The sequence below is a fragment of the Rhynchophorus ferrugineus genome, unplaced genomic scaffold (assembly GCF_030347505.1).
Source record: "Rhynchophorus ferrugineus isolate W39M unplaced genomic scaffold, kcgeb_rfMv2 rfM1, whole genome shotgun sequence".
NCBI lineage: Eukaryota > Metazoa > Arthropoda > Insecta > Coleoptera > Curculionidae > Rhynchophorus > Rhynchophorus ferrugineus.
Window position 1 is genome coordinate 79,783,466 of NW_027472580.1, and position 26,354 is coordinate 79,809,819.

Consider the following 26,354-nt stretch of genomic DNA (forward strand, 5'->3'; position numbering starts at 1 on the left):
ACGTGAAGGGAAGAGGTAAGAATAGAAAGAGGATAACAAAGAAAAGTAGATAGAAACCGGATATTTTTAATGAAATTTCAGTTTCTATTTCTCTCAAATAAAAATTCATAAATTTATGTTTGCATTTCGTTAGTTCGAAACAAGCTGGTCGTTTTGACGCGAAATTTCTTCGTATTTTTAATTGCCCAGTCGGCTAATTTTTAAAAATCTCTTCATGAGAATTTATGAGCAACATTGGCGGCGTAACCATTAATCTAAAAATATATAAACTATTGACGCGTTTATACTAAACGGTTATTAAAAGTCGAGGGTTAATAGCCCGAGGATGGCGATGACTAAGCCCTGACGCGTCTCTAACGTTCCTAACTCGATCTTAAAAGAAAGGAAGGTCATGGTCATGTCCGTTTCTTTACGACATGAGAAATAGCGCCGCTCTAATCTCTGAAATATTTGACCAGCGTATAGCAATTAGACGGAATTAGAACATTACAATTTACATGAAAAACCTTCGCCATTTATAACATCGACGTAATTTGTTCGGGCCCGCTGGTGCCGATTTTACAATGGCCAAACAACCGCTGTTTCGCAACGATAACAGATACGTATGTATTTTTTCTCAATGAGTAATGCCGTTTTCACACCGGCTATTTTACTGTTTGAGCCTTTTTTCACACACACTGACCCAAATTCTCGGCGGCACCAACACACGGATTTTGTTTTGGCTGGTAAAATTTTGCGATAAACACGAAGACCTATTTTTCAAGCTTTCTACAGTATTCATGACCACAGTCAGATCTAAGCATTTCAAATTTATAAAGCTCTTAGTTTGCGATTACGATTTTAATTTCTTCATTAATTATCAATATCATCATTTAACTTTTTGCTTTAGAGGCTCTATAAAAGCCATGGAATATAGTTGTAATAATTATATGAAATGAATTTTAAAAAACGGAATTTAGTGATAATAGTGTTCAGAATGATTCACTACTAATGATGGTAATCACTTGATCGTGTTATAATAATGCATGTAATAGTAGATTGTATAGAGGAGTAGCAAGCAATTTGTTCAAGTTATAAATTACTAGTATATATTTGATACTTTATAGTCATTTTGGTACAATATACATTGATCAAAATATTTTTTATCATTTTCTACTTTTGAACTTTTTCTCATCTTTCTGGCAATGAGTACGTTCCAATAATACTAAATGCCTTATAAAGTAATTCGAATAAAGATAATTGCATTTTTTATTACATCATTTTTGGTATTCTGATCATTTTTTACATCTTTTTCTGCAACCTTTGGCAAGTTGGAGAGATCATGTCGAAAAACGATTTTTTTCATCATCGATCCATTTTCGTACTTCTTCAGCATTTTGATAACATATGTCAGCCAAGCCATTTTGCGACAATGTATCGTTCAATTTGTTCAATTAACATTCATAGACATATACAGTAACAATTTCATTCAATTTGAGGATATATATTATAGGATTGTTTATTGTTTTACAAATTTGTATCCAACAAAAGTGACACTCATATTTTCCTGATCAATAATTGAAGATGAATTTGCTTCGAGAGCGAACAATTAACTTCGAATCATTTCTTAACATGTAATGTTGGCTCAGAAACATCAATCGCCAGCTGCAATTTACCACAAAAGCCCCTTTGCAATAGCTGCTAAGCCTTTGATATTTCTTTAAAAGTTTGAGCCGGGTTTTCGTCCAGTAAGTCATGCAATTAAATGTTTTACACTTTTTTGCTCCTCTAACTTCTTTCCATTCTTTCAATTGCCATTAAAGTCATCATATTTAAATCGTTACAAGAACATCATCATAAGTTTCTAAAAGTACTTCGGCAACAGATTTCTTTAAATCAAATAACAAGAGCATTGAATGTTGAAAATGCAATTTTCTGCGCTACATGATTAGAATGAGTTGTCTAGTATATACTAAAAAGGCAAATGTATGTTCACCAACAGATATGACTGATCAAAATACATGTAAGCACCTACAAATATATTTTATTATTCAGTATATTAATGTGATATAAAAATACTAAAACTGTTACATTTCAGTAGCCCAGGCTTTCATTCATTTCGATGTAATCCGATTAAAAAGTAGTAATCGCCAACAGAACAGCAACTTTCAGTTTCATGCTAGATATTTTAATTGTACGTGTATTAATCTAAATACGAGATGTTGAATGTACCACATTTTTAATAACCCTGAAGTGTCCCCTATAGCACAAATGGCGTGAAATTCATATCTGACGTGAATTTTTTAAAAATATATTTTAAAGTCTCCTTTTACCAACTGTGGGTTTATCTGGACTGGGCCTAAAGTTTAACGTGGGCTCCGAACCACGGTCCTCAGCATTAAGCCTACCGACTGGCGAGTGATCAACTTTAGAAATCATCCCAGAAGACATCCGGTCTTACCCAGCCTGGTTACTGGCGTGACTGGGATCATTTTCCTTGTCGGATTTTACACTCTTGCCTAGAACATTCACAAATTTTAAACAATCACAAACATAAATTTACGACCATGCCCCGGCAGGATTCGAAACCGCGGCTATCGCAACAGTAGGAGTACCGTCCTATGGCAATTACCACTGCGCCACCAAGCCGGCTACGTGAATTTTTAAAATTCAGTTAGTCGGTTTTAAAATATTATCAACACATTCAACAACCAATAATAGAATTAGTAACGCTTTTAAAAGGTATAATTTTGGATTTTTCCAGACTATTTAATACAGCTTTGGAATTTTAACGAACCAAAATAGTAGATCCTAAGATATCTATAAAAAAAACGCTACTAGTCTACCTTTATAGTTTTTATTTTTGGTACTGTCGTGATGGTAACTATTCGTTAAGTGTTCAGTCGGGAATTACTGTAGAATTGATATAATCTGTATGTGTCAGTTTCTAACCCATTACAGATTAATCTGAGGACTCGTATCTTGCGTTTTTTTTTAAATATAAATTAAAAATAATATGGGAATTTGAAATAAAATATAATAGCGGTTTTGTTTTAGTAACGTAAAATAAACCTGCCTCTCTTAAATGGAAATATAGTTTTTTGGCATACATTTCTTTTTATTTATTATTAAATATTTACGAAATATTTTTCCATTATTCAAGACGTTATTTTTTCATTATTTATTGAAACAGTACAACACAGCATCAAAAAATATTTAAAATAATAAGTATTATTAAAATAGTAAGGCATTTATACTAATGTTTTTCCATGCCGAATACACACAAGGTATAGACAAAATAACATGAACACAATAACATTACACGGTCATCAGTCTATTATAATTTCAGTATGACTACAGTTATTATTACTTAAGCTTCAAAAATATTATTTTATTGTGTTAATATTTTAAAGTCTGCATTTGACCAACGAGGGTTTATCTGGACTGGATCTGGACAATTTAACGTGGGCTTCGAATCATGGTCTTCGGCATTAAACCTACCGACTAGCGATTGACCAACTTAGAAATCATCCCAGAAGACATCCAGTCCTACCCAGCCTGGTTATTGGAGTCCCAGACTGGGATGGTTATTCTTTGTCGGATTTTCCACTGTTGCCTATAAGGATATTTACTATTACAATAACAAACATAAAGTTCATCCATATCCCACCAGGACTCGAATCCGCGACTATCGCAACAGTCGCCTTATTAGTTACCTTAGTTATTTAACATATTTAAAGTAATTCGAGACCAATTTTATAGTGTTTGGTTACACTATTTTTTATGTTATATGATTTTAATTTTTAACGCTCTCTTTGAATTCTTATATATTTCTATATTAATGCGTTTCCATAAAACAGAGCCCATAAAACTACAAACACTAGAGAAAAAGAGAAGCTTTAACAGACACTCTCGAGAAAGATGTGTATACTTAGAACAATTAACTAAAACCAACAAGAAGAAAGCAATTTTTAAAAGTACCTCAGAGGAAAATCACTCTGTTAGAGATATTAATAAAAAAGTCATCAGAAAGAATAAGAAGATGTACAGAAAACTCAGCTTCCTTCACACACTGAAGAGTATAATTACTTTTGTCTAGTGTGTGCCGAAGTTGTGTGTTCTATTCCGACAGTCCCCTAAGAGAAGAGCGGGTAGAATGTGCTAGTTGTAGAGAATGGGCTCACATTAAATGCACTTGTTATGCCGATGTGAATGGTGTTTATGTTTGCATAAACTCTGACAGTTGCTAAATTAATTAAGTTACTTTTTTTCAATTATAAAATTAAGTTTTGTTTTTATATCTATGAGGAGTCCCACAAATTTTGTTGTTTTTGTTTCCCCATTTCGTATGTTATGTCTAATTGTATATCTCAAACCTCACCTATGTCTTATTAACTGACTTCAAAAAAGGAAGAAGTTCTATGTTTGATTATATATATTTTTAATGTATGTTCGCCGATTTTTCCTTCGAGGTGGTCCCATTGGAACCAAGTCAGGATCTGATGGGGGGAAGGGGGAGAAATCGAGGGAAATCCTGCAAATTCCCAAAAGCCACGTACAATGTTTTAAATATTATCTAAAATAATGAGATACTTGTGTATAATCGACGAAAAATCAGAGGTAGTTCGGTACAAAAGCCATTCAGTTTGCTTTTTAAGCACTAACCATACCGTATGAGAAGTCGTAGGCAACTGTTTCTATGGTGTAATGGTTAGAACGTTAAGCTCACACGCGGTGCCAAGCCTAAATAGTACCGAAATGAAAATATAATTTTGTGACATATAGAAAATTAAATTACGAACAAAAGAAATCTAATTTGTTGCTCGGCACTAACTTCAAAGTGATCAGGTAGTAGTTAAAATAATATTGTAAATAGATAAATCGGTTCAAGTAGCTATTAAGCTGAATTGTGTTTATATAGTAGAATATAATATAAGGGTAGTAGATAGGTTAAATAAGTTTTTTGTTTATTTTTTAAGTTATTACAACGATTATTATGTACATATTTTTTTTAAAAGGGTTTTTTTGTGTTAAAGTTTGATTGTTTTTTACTTTTTAGTGAATTATTCCTTATTTATTTTTTGAAGTTAAATTGTTTCGCTAAAAATATTTTTCAAAAGTTTTTTGATTCTAATATGTCGTCAAATAAATAAACAAATGATCTTTTCTAACTTTTTTGAATCGACCCTACGCTGATTCGAACAAAATCCTGATCAAGTGACCCCGCTCTACCCTGTATAACAGGCGTTAACATTATTTTGATCATCCCCCGTATCACGGAAGTCCCCCCTATCACATTACCGAAAAAGATTCCGAATCGATACGATTTCTTTCCCGAAAATTATGATTCAATAGCGACAAAAACATGGATCGAAGCAACGACGATGGGATCAACGATCGGTGTTCGAAAATGATTTTCGCGTTGGGCTTTCGGCGTACCATTAAAATTTATGAAACGATAGATCGGTCGGGTTTCCTTTTTCGATCTTCGTGCGCGCTGCTGTTTATTCTTCAGGAGGAAAACATCGTTCAGATTTTCCACGAATTTTCACCAGTTTATTATGGTGGGGTTTTTAACCCGACGTGCGAGCTTCTCGCTTATGTGCGTTCGAACAGCCGACTAGGTTTTTCCTTGTTCATTTATAATTCATTTTGATTATTAGTGGTTAGTCATTACGTTAATATAAAGTTTTAGTCATTCTCGTGAAGATAATAATGTTAATTGGACTGCGTAACAAATATAACGACTATTGATGACAAAAATTTTCATGACAATCATTAAAAAGAACTTTAATAACGGCTACTATGTTGATACAATCAAAAGTTTTTTTTATATTTTGAAGATATTGCAGTAAAAAAACACATACTAATGTAGTTTTTTCCTTTGACCTGACCACTTACAATTTGTTTCTCATGTAGTCGCATTCTAGGCTACCTAGAAATCGACTTTGATCTGTAAGCCATTTTTGCCTGATGTAAAATTCAAAATGTCCCAAGATTGCTACAGAATCTGTATGAAAGTATCGGTACAGTAAGGGCTGAGCATTTGTAATACCAAATATTGCTTTTTTAAATTAAATATCTAAAAATATGGATTTTATTTTATTGATGATATCTAACTGAAGATAGCGGAAGTTGAGAATTCTCTTTCAAGATATTCTCAAACCATAGAACGTTTCGTTGAATGCATCACTCTACTGAAAAGTTATAAAATAAAAATAGACTATAAAAAAGATCTGTCTTACCCGCTCATAAAATAAATCTTAACCTAAAAGTGTCTCGACCATCATTATTTTATTGTATTTTTTAATAGCCAATAAAATAAATTGTTGAATATTAAAGAAGAGTTTTCCTATCAGAAAACTTATTTATTAGAAATATTTAGTATAAATATTGAATATAGTTTATCGCCTCTTTACTGTTAAAATAACACATTAGAACCAAAATAAAACAACTATACTGGTTAGTCGGAAGATACTCCCAACTTGATCTAAAATCAAAGAGGTTGCTTTATCAGACAATCATAAAGCCAATTTAGACCTATGGGGTGCAAATATGGGGTTGCACTAACAATTCAAATCAACTAGTCATCCAACACTGTCAAAACAAGGTTCTTCGATTGATTACCAATGCCTATCGCTACGTAACCAACAAAGATCTGTACGATAACTTTTCTAATCTAAATTTAGTCTTAACTTTTTAGGAGAGAAATTTTGACATATATTAATATATTATTATGTAAGCATAAATTCGTCACATTTTTGTCAAGGTTGCAGCAAGGACAACAGAGCCAGAATGTTAAAAATCAGTCGAATGAAACTAGTAGAATTGAAAATAGTAACTAGACGTACACGACTGAAACAGTCGATAGTAAATAGTAACAAAATCAGTCGGACTAAAAGTAGTTTATTGTAAAAAGTAGTAAAAACAACCGAATCAAAAACAGAACAGTCGATAGTAAAAATACTCAATTACTAAACAGTCGATAAGTGATTTCAGTCAAGCTACTCAGAATTGAACAGTAATAAAATTTCTCATTTATTACCACCGCAGGAATCTCATGTTCCCGATATCGAAAATTAATCAAAGTAAAAACACGCACTCTCCGATATCCTGACCAACCACCGCTGGTCTCTTACTCATCAAACCAGCGGAAACAATTAATATTGCCCGATACTGAACGATATACTCGTTAATCGAGTAAAGTACGCCAGTCGCCATATGGACGTCCTGCATTATTTAACCAAACCGAACTATACGTGTCGGTTTCTATATGCAGCAGGTGTAGGTATCTTCGGGCTTTTGTCACACCTGATGCCGCTCCCGGACGATTCGTAAAGAATTCAACCCCGTACTCCGAACGATGTCGCCCGGCTCCTTTCAATATTAAAGGCACACCCCCTTCGCAAAAGGGGATGGTACATTTAGAACGCCGGCCTTTATTAATTGATCACCGCCAGAAGATTTCAGGAAACTATTGCGGGTCCGTTTGGATTCCCTTTCGCTTTTCAATATTGAATCAGTGTTTAGAAATTTAAATTTTTGTTCTATCTTTAGATTTCGCCATTTTCTATTTTCTTGTGTACGGAGAGTCTCAAAGTTTACAGAAGGATTTGAATTATTAGCTACCTACAAATATTCTGATAATATTTTCATTTTGAAAGGCTTTCCACTGTTAGCAGTGTAAAGGGTAAAGCCCAAGAAAAACTCATAGACATGCAGCTAGCGATACTAATAGACTGTACCAAACAATTGAGAATAAAATTAAATCTGTTTCTATTAATTTTACCAACAAGAAGCTAAACAACCCACCAGTCTTGAATTTGAATGGTACTAGAGTACAATATGTAAATAATGCTAAATATTTAGACGTGACAGTACCATAGAGTAATAGAGAAAAAGCTCAATAGGGTTTCTGGAGAAAAGTTTTGCTTTGCCCAACATCCAGAAGGGAGTAATATCGGCCATTCAAATAATTTTATTGGTCATTTTAAATCTCCATTATAGGCAGAATCGCATTATAGAAACATTTTGCTGTGAAAACATCTGATTGGTTCTTGTTTGGCATATGACAGCCCTGCCACCACGTGTAATTGACCTATATAATTTAAATAAAAACAATTTAATTTCTGAAATAATTTTTTTAAATAAAATGAATGATATAAATATAATTAGCAAATCAAACAAATTCAAATTATTTGTTCTGCCTTTTCCGTTTTTCGTATTTGTTTATAGCGATCAATTTAATAGGATCTATTAGAGTTCTGTCTTTTTAAAAGTTATACTAAAAAGCAAACTTTGAGTCTTACCCTGTTAAAATTCTGCTTACCTGTTTTATCCAAAAGTATATGGCACACCTTATTATGTTTAATTTTCTATCTGATCATTTATGTAGTGTACAATTAAAAGGTTCTAAATTTATATTTTTTAAAGATATTTGACAAAAAAAATTAAAAACATACACAAACATTGACATTACATATCAAATTAAAATGGAAGAAGCATGTCAAAAAGAAATTAGCCGAAAATAAAATATAAACAGCTGTATTGGCGCCTTGGAAGAAAATCCAAAATGCCAATTCACCATAAGTTACTAATCTACAATCAGGTGTTCAAACTAGTATGGCTATGTGGTATAGAGCTGTTGGGCTGTTCGCAGGATGGCAATGTAAAGAAAATTCAAGTATTCCAGAAGAAGGTTTTGCGTAATGTGGGACCACCTTGGTGAATGTACGAAATGAAAATTTGCATAGTGATCTAGAAATTCCTACAGTCAAGGAAGCAAATTAAAAGGTTCACTGGGAAACACGAAGCAAGATTATACCTCCATGAAAATCCAGAGGCGCTTCAGCTATTGCATGAACAACACCCTGGAGGACTAAACCCTGGAAACTGGCGTGGAAAGTGCGCGAGTGAAAAGGAGGTGTAAGGTGTTAGAACGGAATTATAGATTGTCGCTGAATAGACTATAGTGTGTAAATTGTAATAATTATTAACAGTAAATTAAGGGCTGGTCTAGAAGAAGTTTTTATAATAAATACATTTTTGAAAAAAATAAAAGGCATTTATTGAGAAAAATGCTAATTTTCTACAACTTTTTCCCATCTTTCTGACAACATATCATATCCAAACAATGACGTTTTTTAATTTGAGAAGTAATTTGGTTTGGCAGCGATCCAGCCAATACTCCATGCTCCATCAATGTGAACAAGCGGTAATCAGAAGAACAAGGAGAAGAGAACAAGCTAGGTGCTGTAGAACTTCTCAGTCGAACTGCAACAGTGTATCCTTCACAACTATTGTAACGTGTGACCGAGCGTCAAAATATTCAACTAACGTCACAACAGATGTTTTCAGTAATTTTAATTCGGTTTTAACAGTTCGTAATATACTCCATTTTGAGATCCCACCATATACCCAACAAGATTTTGTGACCATGAATCCGCTTCATTGCCGATATGGATAACTTTCTTGGATTAACTCAAGACATTTTGCGCTTATTATTGTCGTAGTAGATTTAGCTTATACCAGTCACAATTCATCGCAGAAGAGAACTCTTTTTTTGGCTGGCAAACAATGAGACCGTGATACCGAAATGGTTCAAAATACGATTTTGTCAAACATGCCATTTTGAGCGTTCCATGATGACTCAATAATAGTAAGTGAGAAATTGTTAATTTTTGTAGGGAAATGTCAAAACCATCGAATTTAACAGTTAGGTTACAGGTTGTTTAATAGTTGTTCACAATTTACTTTACTGATTCGTTACCCCTTTGCCTATATTTTCGATGACATTTGCATTTAAGAATTTGTTGTGGTTTATTGTAGCTGGTGATGAAACGTTGATCTATTATGACAATACAAAATACACACAAAAGTAGATTGACCCCATGGAACCATTTCTGTAGCTACTAAACTGACTCAGAAAGTTATTATTCATGCGAAAATATAAGTTATTTTATGAGTCCAAAAGTATTATGAATTAATTTTCATTCAAGTTGCGAATCGGTTGGATATTTGAAGAGAGTTTATTAATCCAGTTTATTTGATTCACCTGTGAACCAATAGAAATGTATTAATGCGAATTTTCTAATAAATGGTAATGATAAAATTCGTTCCGGTATATTTAAAAATGGAAAGTTATTCATATATTGATTAATTTTTATTTGTTTGTATTAAAGTTTTCATCTGGAATAATTGCTCCAGAACTTCTCCAGTTACTATAAAATTTTATTATATTATATAACTGTATTTTTAGAAAACGCAAAAAAATAATTTACAAAATCGACAATATCATTTTGATTTTTTCTTTAAATGATTACAATTTCATTAAAATATTCTAAATAATGTTGTCTATTCGTCCGTATATCAACACACTGTAACAGGAATGGAACAGCTTTGGCTGGATAAGCCGGTAAGTTTAGGCCAGATAAACTTTAGTTTAAAAAAATGCTATATTATAAAAAATGAATATATAAGATTATCATCAACAATTATTTACAACTATCATCTAAGATATTTTATAATTATCATTATATTTTTCTGGAAGCTTATTGATAATGAAGTTGCTCTAAATACTTCATTGTTCTGGAGAAAACTTGGCTATGACCCCTATTATATTACCAACTATATTTTGGGTAATAAAGGTTGTAAGGAATTTTAAAATATGTTCGAAAACAAATAACTTGATTTCTGAACTTTGATACCCAGATATATATTCGTTTGTTGATGTCATCATTTAAGGTGCTTTCATTTAAAAGTAATCCCTCTACATTTATTTCTACGTAAAGTAAGCACAGTAAGTGCTTTAACATCGTATCGTATCTAATTATGTATGTATGTAAAGTTTACAATTTAAACATTTATATCTATTTGTACAAATATGCACAGGTTATTATAATATTTACATTCATTGCAAAAAGATTTATTATCATCTATAGCTGGACAGTAAAATTTTTCTATAGTAACATACATAAACCACAATCACAAATTTTAAAAACAGAAATGCAATTTTCAATTTCAATTTAAAAAAATAGCAGGAAGAAAAGTTCCTATTAATTTTTCAGAAAGGTGAGTGACTGATAAACCAAATAAATGCCGGGAGTGTTGGTAACTTTTTCGGGGTTTTTAAATGTTTTAAGGTTTCGCTAAAAACACATTATTTACAATGGATAGCATTGCCCATTTGATTTTAAATATTTTGCCCATTTCTCCAACAACATATAGATGCCATTCTAAAAAAAACAGTTTTCCTTTGCGTTAAACGATTTTGATTTTCTAATTGGTTGTCATTCAGTCATATGGTATCCATCTTCCCGTTATCTCAAACCACGTTTCGCATGTTCCTACGACTGGAGGATGCTCACTTAGGACTTTCAGCGATTTAGTCTGATAAAACAAAATGACCCTTTTTATGCATGCACGTTTTCAGGCATAAAATTCGACATTTTCAAAAAATTATAAATCTATAACGCTGTTGTTTTTGCGGAGCAATTTTGAGGTTAATATCATCGGAATAAAATTATATGTATCAAATCATAACATTGCATATCAGTGAAATGTCTTATATAAAACGTAAAGTAACTACCAATACATCGGGTATACCTGGATGACAATGATATTGTTCGGCTGTATTTGTTAATATATCACAAGTTTTTAACAAATTATGCACACTTTACTGCCAATTAAACTAAAAAGGCTAAAAAGTAACTTCGGTTTTATTACTGTTCGGGTTTTCGCCGAGAATAAGTTTGCTTTGAATGAAAGAAACCGAAATTACAGTGTGAGGTTTATATCTTAAAAGTTTAAGTTTTCTTTAATTTCCTTCCCAATGTTATAGAAGCTTAAATATAGTTAAATTGTACAAAATAATCTCGCAAGAAACTCAAAAGGGTTCGATATTTGATGTATATTAATATTGCATCGATACATTATCTAATATACATATATCCATTACGTATGAAATACTCCTGTAAAATATTAGGTTTTCTGTTCTTTTATTACGGCATGAGGGACATCAAAAACGTGATTATTTAATATGCTAAAATACGACTATTATTTGAAAGGGCCGTTAATGATCGCATGCTAAAAATTAAAACAAAGTAGTACTTATAATATAGCGGGGCGCATTCACCAAATCTCCATAACATCTAATCTCGACTAATGCTTAGATTGATTATACGTTTTATCAAAAGCCCATTTGATGTCGAGATGCACGAAAACGTTAAGATAAAAGGCGCCTTGGCAAGATGCCATATTTCAATTATAAACAGGGCGGCAAAACGGAACGAAAATAATATTCCTGTTTACGTTTATCGCTCATTAAGCTCCGAATAACGAGAAAAACCAACAAAGGGGAAACATTTTTATTCCTAAATGACTAATAGGAATTATAGCGCTTTCATTAAATCGTACTGGAAGAAGAAGAAAACGGTCGTGTTCAGTTCTGTCGTTGGCATTTACGGGGATTGCTGAACAAGAAATGTTTTTAAAGTTTGCGCTACTCAAGCACCATATGCTAGGTTAGCAAGAAGAAGTCCATTATGTTTCCAATAGATGGAATAGATTGTATAACATAGTATTTTGTGAGTGGTTCTCTCAGTTTTGTTTGAATTCAGGTCAAAAATGGACGACAGCAAAGAGAAAATACGCTATATTTTTCCTAAAAAGATGCAAATATTTGTGGCATCGCAAATCAAGCAGATAAAAATTTTAATAATATTTATGGTTCTGATACGGTTACAGAAAATAAAGCGCACACAGTTCTGTTCTGGTAATTTCCGCGTCAAAGATGCACCACGCCTGTTACCAACATGGATAAAATAATGGTAATGGTCCAATAATAAGCATTCTTTGCCTAAAAAATCGTATGGGCGCTATCCGAGTTAAACCAAAAAACTTCATAGACCGAGTTTCCATCTGTAAAAACTGATGGAATGGATATCATCGATGAAAAACGGTCAGTTAAATGTCAAGAAAAAGTGGACGTGATGGAGCAAATAGTGCCCAAGCCAGGATTGATGACTATGACACATTTGATGGGATTGGCAAGGAATCATATACTATGAGCTGTCCCCTACTGCCAAACTCTTAATCCAAATCTGTACTGCAAACAATTGGACAGAGAGGAGAGATTCAAGGAGAAATCGTTCAGAAACAGCCAACTGGTGCCCTCTAAGGCACGAATTGTGTATCGTTAATACAACGCCAGGCCACACACATTGTCAGCAACTCGCCAGGAAACTTCGAAAAGCTGGTTGCATAATGCAGTTACCTTCGAAATGGCGAAAATTATCAAATAAAACAGCGCATATTCGACCTAAATCGAATGACTCAAGTATGTTCAAGACTCCAATTTCGTACAAAAATAATGGATTTCGTTTTTACTACACCTATTACTTTTTACGCTTATTCCAAAGTATGGGAAGTAAAAAATGAAACAGGAAAAGCCCCTCCTCAACCGTCAATTGTTGCGATTCTTTTTTTTTGTAAGGCTTGCAGTATGCCATTTACCGGTTGGAATTGGGATTGTTGTAGAAAATCCAAAGGATGGATCAAGGGCGTTTAATTTGTAAAAGGCATAACTCGGAAAACTATTGCCTATTACGCAACATGGCATTGTGGTGAGAATGGATTCATGTGCTTCTCATACATATATTTTTCTTTAGGGTAGTGTCAGGATAACAGAAAAGACATAACAGAAAGAGTATATTGAAGAATTTTTATCAGTTTAAACTGACGCTGGTTAAAAAACTAAATGTCCCATACTGTATTAGGAATCGTGAGACCTGGATAAAATGTTCTTCAATTTCCCTGAATAACGCTATATAGTAGTATAATAGTGAATAGTATAAAGGTGAACAACAGCACTATTTACTATTCTGGTGTTATTTTTTTCAATGTTTATTTCTAAGAACTATGTTTTTACTATTACTATTACTATCATTGACTGAAACATATTATAATACGAAAAAAGTGGTGTGTTTTTCTTTCAATTTTTGGCTCATACGCAGGAAATTAAATCGACAATCAAGCATCTCACGTGATTATTATTTGGTCTAGTTATTAAGGTTTTGGTTTTGCAACAAAATTTTTTAAATTACTTAAAAACTATTTTATCTCAACGTTCTTCACAATCATCAATTCAATCAATTCTAAACACTTCACATCACATCTCATAGTATTTAACAATCAGTGCCATATATATCTCTTTATATAACACCGCTCTTCTGAATTTTTCTACTGTTACCCAAATTTCCGTATGGAATTTATAGTTTTTTGTATGTAATGATTTCCCAAATGTTGGTATCTTCAAATTGTAATAGTCCACAACTATAATGAATCCGCCTTTGGTAATCATATACCCAGAAATGCAAGTTATTGCCCAAATTTGAGTAGACTAGGATAGTTCACATCAACCTCACTCCCACTTTGGTTTCTTATGTCCTGAACTAATTCCACCCGCATTTTTGCTGTTATAACTATGGTAGGGCTGCTTCTCTTATAAAACAAAACAGACAACATGTGTTTAATGTGTTTACACACTATACCTTTGATATTATTGTCAGGGCACTGGAAATTTTTAATTTGTAGCAGTAAACTACGCAGCAGTCCTTCTTGCAAATCGCACTTATCAAAATTACGTCATAATGCTCAGTGTTTTCACATCATTTAATATAAATAAATTTTTGTTCCTTAGCAATCTACAAAATTACTAAATGTGTTACTAAATTATGACATTTTACTTATAATTCATACTTTACACACTCTTACTTTTTCTCTGTTAAGTAATACATCATGATATAAACTAATCCAGGAATAATATAAACATAAAATTAACAAAAAAAATACTATCTAACCACTACTCTCATAAACAACAACGCGTGGGCACTAAAATGATAGGCAGGAACTAGCGTTAGGAACTATCGACTGAAAACAGCCGAAACAGTCGATAGTCAAAAAACTAGCGACTGAAAATAGTGATTACTATTTTCAGTCAAACGCACTATTCGAATATTTTTTCAATTCGTGTTATCAGACGAAGATGTATGAACGCTTTCCTGTAAAATTGTGAGAGAGGAAAGGATGGAAATAATTGCTTGGACTTGTTAATTTATATGTGGGTATATTTTCCAACGGCAGTATAAGCGATATACCTTCACAAACTAACTTTAAAAAAGAAAAGGAAAAAAATAATTACTGAATACTATTAACATGCAATTTATAATTTAATTTTAAATAACGTAGAATTACTTTTATATTTGAATGTTCTGTGGATCTGTAAAAAGGAATGGAATTTTTCTATGGAATGGAATAATACCCCACAAATGTTTTATCGTATTTTAATATGTTAATTGCTATTTTTAAATAATATATAAGTATTTTACTATTTATCATTCACAATTTTAATTTTTTACCTTATTACATTAACAATCTTGAAAAATATCGTTCCAAAATGCTACTATATTAATACACAATACATTGTTATTTACAAGCAAACTGTAGTAGTAACTAAAAGTACACGACTGAAACAGTCGATAGTAAATAGTAACAAAATCAGTCGGACAAAAATAGTGGCCGAAACAGTCACTGGTAAAATGTAGTGAAATCAGTCGAACCAAGAATAGCGACTGAAACAGTCGATAGTAAAAAATAGTCAATAACTAAACAGTCGATAGTCGTTTTTAGTCGATAGTTCCCAACGCTGACAGGAATACAGGAAATTTGGAAATATTTTAGTATGCAATCAGTGAAGATTAGTGTATGCTCGGATTGTGTCGACCTACTGGCTGTTATGATTTTAGATTAAAATTCTAGTTAAATTTCAACAGATAAAAATTAATACATTTATTTTGGCAATGAGTTTTAATACACTTTTCGTTACAGCCAACCTGTCTCGTAATTTATGTGGTTTTATTTCTGTCGTTTAAGAGTCATATTTCCTGTTTCTATTAAAAGTTACATCAGCGGTAGGCGTGATAATATGTCAGTATTAATTGAATATATATTTACATTTTTAACACATTATTTTATATATCTTTTGACTAATTGTTTATTTTTTGTTGCAGGTAATAAATGTTTCACTCTTTTTGTTGGTAATTAAATGGCGGTCACATAAGTTGTAGGGGTAAGTTTCTTATGTAAAAATTATAATATTGTCCATATAAATGTATTAAGGAATAGTGTCTGTTTAATTTGTTTGTTTTTTTATTGGCTTATGAAGTTCATTTTCATGTCTCATGCCTCTATCATGTTCATTCATGTCATTGTCAAGATCCATAAATCGCTCAGAAATGATTTGTTCATCTAATACAGTAGCAAAGGGTAAAGGGTTTTTTTTGACAAAATAAAAACTATATTTTGCATTAAGTAAGGAGTAGGAACAGAAGGAACGTTTAAATTAACTGTATACAATATGCAAGATATGAAAAATTTAACATACATAAAAGACTCTTATTCTTTCGCGTAAATTATAAGCGCAAGTAATATAAGATAGAGAAAGATGGACGATGCATAATGAATTTTCAATTAATGAATTAATTCATGTCAACCCTTGAACTGACCCAAAAAGTATTTTAATCTAGAGACGCAGTTTATACTGTAGCTTTTAAAATAATGGAATAATAAATTTAATGTTTGTATTGTTTGAAATGACTCATTTAAATTGAATTATACGGTTTATTGTTTATATAAAATCAAGCCACTGTTATCTATTCGATTGTTCTGGAAGGAATTTTATTTTATTGATATGGTGTAAATTGTTTTTGCTCTTTAAAAATATTTGTTACTATGTATAAATGTTTGTGAGTCAGTGTTATTTTTTAGAATTGTAAAGATTACTTATATGTTTTCATATATAAATGTCAAAGAATCATGAATACCACATTTGTGCATTTTAGAAAATAAAAATTTTTTTCGTTTACGGAAATCATTTTTTAAATTATTTATTACATTGGTACTAGTTCTATTCGACTAACATACAATTTGTCTACAGTCCATCGGCCCTATTTTAGTCTAATAATGCTTATGTATTAATACTGCTGTTTTTCTATTAAATGCACTTTACTACATTACACAAGATCAAATTGTTTGATACTTGTGAGTATGTGTTCTGATCTGGTGTTATCCAAGAGTTTGAATACCTCGATAATGATATGAGAATGAAGTCTCTCCTCATGTCTCCTTGGGATTCTCTTGATTTCTTGAGTGACAGTCGGCATCTGAAGGTCTCGGTATAAGTAATGAATCCTATAGTATCTAAATACACCTACAATACTTCTTAGAACTTTGTTCTGGAAAATTTGTATTGTATTTATATTAGTTGTCGTGGAACATTCAATATATGGTAATTTATTATATACTGTTAATTGTGATTTTCTTACAAATAAATAATACATTTTACTATATTTGTAACAAAATAAAATAATAAAAATATTGACATATACAGAACTTAGGTGAAACTAAATATGATGAATAGGGTAAAAGTTACTACACTTAGTAAATCATTTATTTATTGGTGATCTTTTGAGTCAAGCTATCTTGATTAAGAAAATTAACTGCTTCAGCAAACTAGGTCTTTTATCATCACTTAAAATTCCTTTTGGATTTCAAGAAATTGGCACTAATAATTTCGATTTTGGATTTTGAATTCGGCTGCATTTGTGCACGTAACTTCCTGAAACCCAAAAATTTAATCAAAACGTTGCCCGTTGTGCCGTACTCTAAAACCAAAACCAAGTTTCTAACAGGTCAATTGAAAAGTCTCCGGCCTACCATAGTAAAACACATTTTTTTTATTCAACATAATTCCCTTCAAGGGTGATACAGTGATTATAGCGACCCTCCAACTTTTCGATACCATTTTTGTAGTACGATTTGTCCTTTGTTTCAAAATAGGCCTCAATTTCGGCGATCACCTCTTCATTCGGCGAAAATTTATTCCCAGCGAGCATTCTTTTGAGATCTGAGAACATGAAATAGTCGCTGGCGGGCGGATCTGACCAAGAAGAAGAAGAATCTGAAGACCAATTCATGGATTTTCGCCATCGTTTTCACTGACTTGTGACACGGTGCATTGCCTTGGTGAAGCAGCACTTTCTTTTTCTTCAAATGCGGCCGTTTTTCGTCCTTCAAACGGTCCAATAACGCTATTAATAGTCGCTAGTGATGGTCTTTCCTTTTCATGTAATGAAAATTATTCCATGCGCATTCCAAAATATAGACGTCACAACCTTGCCCGCCGACTGTTACGTTTTCCCGCTATTATCCGATCATTTTATGGATTTTTTTAATGTTTTCGTCGGTAACAACCTCTTTTGGGCGTCCGCTGCGTTCACCGTCTTCGGTGTTTATTTCACCACGTCTAAACTTAGCATACCAATCCTTGGTTGGTTGATTTTCCTGGGACAGTGTCAGGAAACTCGGCATCAAGCCAAGTTTTTGCTTCAACTGTATTTTTTCCCTTCAAAAAGCAATATTTTATCAGCACGCGAAATTCCTTTTTATCCATTTTTTTCACAATAACAAAACTTGTTTCACTCAAAATGCTATAATTCCCAAACTAATGATCCTGAGAGTTGTCGGATCATTAATTTATACACATCTTTTGAGGGTTAGGGCTAACTAAAAAACATATGGATTTAATTCTAGTAGCACCATCATGTGTCAGGCCGGGGACTTTTCAATTAACCTGTTATATTAACTTATCATAAAAATGTAGCTCCATTTCCCTCTGCTGTGGAACGACAAAACTTGTTGAACGTTATGTGACTGTTTATTTGTTACTGACTATTGCGTATAGGATTATGTAAATGTATAAAAACATTTTTTGATAGTCCTCACATTACCTAATATCCATGATTCTTCTTTCTAAATCACTATTACCTTTCATAATTTTTTTGTACAATAATTTTTGAAACCATTACACGTTGCTTTTTGTGTATGAAGTATAGATTAACCAAAATATTCTATCATGAGACTCAGTCGCAAAAATATCGTTATAGATTATGAAATTTGAATGATTAAAGATAATAAAATATTACATATAACTTTAAAAACTATTTTATTTTATAGAAAGAAGCGGTGACTGTTGAACAGCATTCATGGTCCTTTTTTTCTGAATAATTTTTGCCGTTTATCTATTTCTTCTCGGATAATTCTTGAAGCTGTTATATGTTACTTTTGAATCTTTATCTGAAGCTTCCTAAATAATTATTTGTATGAAGCACAAATTCACAATATGTTCATATATTCATAACATAAGACCTAATCGTAAAAAATGTAATATGTTATATCACGTGACTGATACGGCCCTGGCTACGAAAACTGTGTATTCGAAGGGAAGGTATTAAAACTGAATGGTGTGATGAATGAGGCGTCTAGAGATAGAGGTTTGGTTTAAGTTAGAATAGATTTAAACCCTCAGTGTTGTTTTGTATCGCCGTTCAAAAAGTCGCCACTTCTTTCCGTGAAATAAAATATTTCTTGAAGTAAAAAACAAACCTTTCACAGATTATAACTGGTGCAGTTAGTAAGATTCCGTCCGGACTGACGTTGAACTGGTAATCCTTCCGCAGTTACTCGAAACATTCCTTGGTATAGTTAAGTGGCTTTCGAACAAAATACCGCAGCTGAAACTGTGAGTCAAATGGTCGCAAGAAGTGGAATAAAGGTGCTCCAAGATCCCTAGCCATAAAGTATTAAAATTAGGGTATATCCATGCTTTGAAATATACCCTTAGATCATGAAATTCCAGCACAAGTATGGCAGTTTATAGTGTAATGCCATCAAAGTGTATAATACAAATAATATAGTCTATTGAAATTTGGACAGAAACTTTGCAGTTCATGGTGTACGGCTACCAAAGGCTCGGCTCAGCAAAGGAAGTAGATGAGTTTCTCAGCCATAAACTGTCGTAATTTCAAGTCACCAAAAACCAAATCGCTACTTCTTTCCGTGACATCAAATTATTTTTGAAGTTTTTTTTTATTAGTTACATGTTACACTAGATATGCTTAGTACAATCTTAAAATAAAAATTAATTTATTACTACTGTTCTGTTGTACTAGCATTAATATACAAGCAAGACGAGCATGGGATTAATACATCAGTATGTATTTCGCAAATTAAAGTAAAACTAATATAGCGGTCTTGAGGCATATAGATTTTACATCGTGGAATAACGGTCCACAAAATATCCAGAAATATAATCCCTAAACACCGGCGCGGTGGGTGCCAGCGGCGCCAACTACTTGATAACGAATATCTGACAGCCCCAAGACGTTTATCTGGGATATTATTGAAGGGTACTTTCGGTCATTCAGTAACTGACCATCGTTCGGTTTAGACGTGCCACCATTGATTTCCCAAGCTTCGCCTACAGGTAAATGCAGCGCAGATCCCTTTTATCTATTTGTATTTTTCACATTTTATATTACATCAATAAATAACGGTCACATCATAAACCATAACTGTTTGATTTAGACCTACCTCCATTCACCGAGCCATATACACTTCTAAACTAATCTACTTAAGCTGAAGTTAAGAATACACTTAAATACCAAACAACTTGGTATGGTTTGGTTCGCTTCAATCTTCTGATATTGCTTCCACGTTGCTGTGATTTAGCAACCTTATTTCATGTTTTAGGACGAAATCTTGGATCACTTATCCAATTGCTTTCAAGGTCATCGGCAGCTCTTCGTTGATTACGTAGCGATAAGAATTGGTAATTAATCGTAGAACTTTGTTTGGAATATGTTGGATTACTAGTTGATCTCTTGCAACCCCATATTTACATCCCATAGTTCCAAATTGACTTTATGATTGACTCATTGTCTCTAGTCTTTTGTGTAACTGTGTCTTTTGTGTAACATAACTGTGTCATCGCCAAATATTTCAAGTACTGTTCCTTTTGTTGTTGGGATGTCAGTAGTATAGAGCAGATATAGGAGTGGTCCCAAGAGACTACCCTGTGGAAATCCAGCCGAAATAGGTTTAACTGCTGAGATTGCCCATTCATGAAAGACCCTACATTTTCTTCTTTTCTTCTCTAAGTAAATTTGAATTTGATATATATTGTAATTTATATAATTACATGAATGAATGCTTTCCATACCCTGACTAAACATTGTCATATTTTACTATAATATGCCTTTTGTTTCTGCAGTTACCACAACGTGAACATCATGATACCAAAACAGTCATGCGACTCTTCTTTTCGTCATCAGGCGCTTTGTTAGAGAACATTTGGGGATTTTAATGTAGCTTAAAACCTATGCACACCAAAAGTATAAATCTTTTAGTTTTATTATTTTGTTATAAAAATAATTTGATTTACCCGTAATAAACTTAACTTACCCTTTATTACTTCCCGTAATAAAAAATTAAAGAATATAAAATGTATTTAAAACAATCATTACGCCCATCAACCGTAGAAACATTCTTGTCGACTCATTAGTAAGAAAATACATCAATAAATAAACATCACTGGATAGTAATTTCCTCATAAAAATAACCTGAATTAAATTAAATAGAACCTAAACACCGCCATAAGCAAATTAAAAATAAAATGAAGCAATTAAAATTTTCATAGGTGACTAATTTTTTTTCAGAAAGAAATGGCGTGGGCCGTCGGTGGAGTGTCGGTAAATGTGCAGCTGGTTGGAAAGCGCCAGCGAGCGAGAAAAAAAACAAAAAGCATTTCATTCGACCATCAATTAGAAATGTAATTAGACGAGAAATTTCGGAGCGATCCTAAAAGATCGTTAATTATTAATTAATTAATTATGCCCACGCCTTCGTCCTCTTCGTCATGGCTATTTTACGTCGCTCTTGATCCCAACGGATAGCGCTTGCTGATATTGTCTTTTAATCTATCTGTTTCTGTCTATTTAGCTCTTTCTCTTTGTCTAGGTCAACTAGAAAAAAATGGTACAGGCGAAAGGTAAATATTGGGATAGTCATAATTAGTTAAATATAACATTATTGGACTAAAATCGATATTTTGGACGGAGTAATGGTTATTTAATAATATTGAATTTGATGCTAAATTGTTTATTTAGTATTAACTTTTTTAAATAATATTGGAATAAGGCTAATTTTGACTAAAATTTTGTAAAGGTTATTTCTTATTGATCTTCTTTCTTTTTCTTATCACTTCTTTATCTCTTTCTTATCTTTTTCTAGTCTCTAGTTTTATGATGCAATTTTAAGAGATATTATTATGTTCTAATTGTCTGAAATTGAAAACACAATAACTTGGGAATTCTGGTTTGTTTCTTAGATGGCTTTTATTTGGAACTTTCTCTCTGTGAAGTTCTTTTTAATATTAAGTACTTGCATGTAATCTGATGATTATTTTACTTTAAAATGACTTTTATTGAGATATAGTGGCACACTATATATTAATCCAAATATTTGCCTAATTTTCTACAACTTCTCCTCATCTCATGGCAGTTTGGCGATACCGTATGAAAAGATTCGATCCATTTTCATACTTCAGCATTGTTACAACTTTTCGCATCTCTTACAACGCATAGCTGAGCTTCTTATACTTAGCTAGTGACAATACGTCACCGAAATGACATTTTCTAGGTAGTCATTTGAAACTTTTTGGATCTTGTACCATTGAATGTAAACGTTTGGAAACAATTGACTCATTCCTTGGGAGTTTAATTTGAGTTTTCGTTCAAGAAGCCTTATAGTTCATTTTCTTCAAACATTTTTGATACTCCAGGTTATTTTTTGTCATTAACATCGAATTATTGTCAAAATTTTGCCAGGTTTTCGAAGATGTTCTCATAGAATGTTATAAATATTCTTAGAAAAAAGAACGCTGTTAAAACTTATGTTCTTATGTAATGACTTCATGTATGTAGATTATTATGATCTCGCAAACTTAATTTTCATACAAGGAAAAATATATATTAAAAACGTGAATAAAGTCTAGAATTATCATAATTAGTTTTATAAAAAGGTAATTGGTGGCGAAAAACTACTGAAACGCGTGAAAGGAGAGCAGAAAGAGTGAAGAGTTTGCGATAAAGCATATCACAGCCTATAGTTGATTAAACGACGATCAATAAAGTGCTGTTAGAAGAACACAGACGTCGTGATATCAGTTACTACAGTGCTTTAGAAAGGTACAAACATGCTGTACTAGAGATTGGAATCGTTCTAAATCGAATATATTTACCAGAGAAACGTGTTAACAATCATGTAAATCGTAGTTATTTCGATTTCTGTGGTTTATACAGAGAAATAAGATTAAACCCACCATTGTTTTCCAATGACTTGACGCGTTTATTTTTATTTCGCTAGAATTTGTCAAAATAATCATCAAACTCTCATTTCGCGAGTGTACAAGTGTTGATCTTAAGGGCACGGGGATCGACATAAAGTGTATAGATAAAATAATAAATTACTAAATAAATAAAATTAATAACACGAATAGGGGGGCTAAAAGTATAATATATAGAAGCAGTAATGGTTATTTCGCCAGTAACACTAAAATTAGCATAGGCTAGATTCTCTGGAGAAAATTGACCTCTCGTAGAAATCCGTGGAGTCTGTCTGTATTTTCTTTTGTTAAGGCATTTCTAAAATGTTGCAGGCCATACTTGGGTCTAATCTGGGTGAGCCAAGGACAGTCGTTCAATATGTGTTAGACTGAAATAGGGGCCGGTAACTAAATTCACAGTGTGCAGGCGACCTCGAACTCATCTGATAACCGTACGAGAAACGACAGTGACCCAATCTCAGTTGATTCAAAGCTACGGCATGGTGACGAAGGGTACGAACGCGGGGAGAGGAGTAAAAATCAGCTTTAACCTCAAAGAGCTTGTTATGGTTGGACTCCTGGGCCCAACGACGTTTTATCTCGCTATTTGTGAAACAAGAAATAAATGGGATAAGGTCTCTATGGACACAAACATCCGTGATGGGGAGAGAAAATGAGGCTGCCGATTTAGCCGCACTATCCGCGCGCTCATTTCCCGGTATACCAACATGTGAAAGGATCTACAGTAACATTTATATATTTAAATTAACTTTTAAATGGGATAACTATAACGCATCATTGAAATACGAACTTTTATGATTTAAGAGACCGGGTATTTTAACACATTACTGAACATTATTTAAGGTACTCTTATCATCACAAAACTCCCGTTCAGTCAGAATACAATTTGAAAATAAATCATAGGCCAAGACTCATTTAAAAAAGTCCAAATATGTAAATAAAAATCGCAGATTTGTTAAACTTATTACATGTAAAATATTTTAAACCTTCGAATGGTCTGAGTGAGCAAAGACTGGCCTCTTGGACTAAAATAGTATAATAAAATGGTTTTCAAATTTTTCCAGATTTTCGCAGGTTGTTTACAAGGTCTGTTCTCAAATAAGATGTTGTATATATCTATATTTCCATAAAAAAGGGAAATAATATGAAGTTATTAAAGTTGAAATATCAATTTATTGGCATTTAGTTGTCATTGTATTTAATGTATGTCATGTCCTATTTTCCTGAAAAGTCCATCAACATCTCTACAGGATCTTATTCAGTAATACCATTTTATGGAGAACATTTATTCCATTTTTATTGAGTTATTGTAAATCAGCGCTATTTAAAATTTTATAACCATTTTTTATAGATACTCAGCATCTGGATATAAAGGTATTTTATGGGTTTAGTCGTCAAGTTTAGTATTAACTTTATGACGTCGCCGGTCTCAATGACGTCAAAAATAAAAAAGTGAACCGGGAAGAAAGAGATTATAGAGAAAATCTATTGTTTACGAAGAACTGGATATAATATATGATCTGGAAAACCCTTCGTAGGTTTGACGTCATTTCCAGTAAAAATCTGCCACTGTTTTTGATGAATAAATATTACAACCAATATGTTTCTGTCGTTAGCGTTCGAAACTAATGAGAAATGCTGTAATGAATTATGCACACGTGTAAATTTTCGTAGAGAATGCCAAAGTAAAACGAGATTGATAGATATAAGAAACTCAATTGTATTGAGAGAAATATGAGATATATGATTTAGTGTAAGAATCATATTAGGATTTCTTTTAAGAGATATTGGATAATTAAATTGATAGCTTTTTGAATCTTGGAAAATTGAGTCACGGACATTCGTTTTAGATTTTGTGGTAATGGAGCGTTCATTCAAAGTATATATGGATATGAAACAATATACAAAAATATATATAGATATACTGCGACTGTGTAAATTACTTATTTTAAAGGTTTCACAATATATATTGTATTTTCTTAATACAAGCCTATTCATCGAAAATATCTGGCCTATAAATTAATTTTTAAGGATTTACAAGATATATGTAGGTACAAAATTAAAGAATGGTCTTGCGAGAAGTTTTGTTTTTTTTTCTTTAATTTGAAGAAAAAAGCGGCCGAAGGTCATCGAATGTTGTGTGAAGCTTATGAAAACCATGTTCCATCGAATTTAACATGTGAATACTGGTTTCGACATTTTAAAAGCGGCACCGACGATAAAAAGCGTTCTGGTCAGGCAAAAACATTTGAAGATATTACTTGAATTGAGGCGTTTGAGCACAACATGGCAACGCTCGACCACATATTGCACTATCGGTGAAAATATACTTTGAGATATTAAAATGGGAAGTACTACCTTCTGATTCCTACTGGCTCCGACATATAAGTCGTGACCTATCTGAGCTGGGTCGAAAGATATGTTGTTCTTTCGAGATGAAATTTGGAAAAAGTAGCAGCTACCGATAGATAATACAACCTACTGGTTTTTTTCATAATAACGCTATAATTTTAAATGTATATATATATACATATATATATATACATATATATATATATATATATATATATATATATATATATATATATATACACATTTAAAAGATATTAATTAATACATCATGGGAAAAGGATTACGATTCAAATCGCATGTACTTACTATTGACGAAAAGTCTAGACTGACTAATGTGGACAGGAATTCTATGCTTTCAATAATACTTCAATTAATACAATAATTTCTTCAATGAATGCTAATTCAATTCAATACTTTCTCTTAGCAATACTTTATTCTTCTCATCTTTTAATAACGCTCTTTTCTTCGGTGTTGAAATTACTGTCAAACGGTCTTCTCGTTGTGGATGCACAGTGTTTTATCGCTGAAGCTCCTCCCTCTGGTTCTTGGTGGTGGTAGACAAGGCTGGTCGAAGAAACCCTTTTCTGTACCCCGATTCGCTGACAATGGTGGGAAATGGTGGGTGGGAAACACTATTCCAGCTAGGAACTTCTTGTTTCGGAATCTTGAGGAATTCCCAAAAATTCCACGATTTAGGGTGTTCTTGATATTTATGGTTAGGCGC

General features: G+C 32.6%; 1 protein-coding gene across 14 annotated transcripts in view; it reads left to right on the forward strand.

Annotated features, from left to right (window-relative positions):
* Efa6 (Exchange factor for Arf 6) overlaps positions 1-26,354 on the forward strand; it is a 112,459-nt gene that overhangs the window by 20,519 nt on the left and 65,586 nt on the right. Inside the window, exons 1-2 of one of the 14 annotated variants that reach the window (XM_076395049.1) lie at positions 15,860-15,963; positions 16,047-16,105. The exons of the other annotated variants lie outside the window; for them this stretch is intronic. The gene's annotated coding sequence lies outside the window, so the exon portion shown is untranslated. Of the gene's footprint in view, positions 1-15,859; positions 15,964-16,046; positions 16,106-26,354 lie in introns of those variants that run through there. 14 annotated transcript variants of the gene reach the window in all.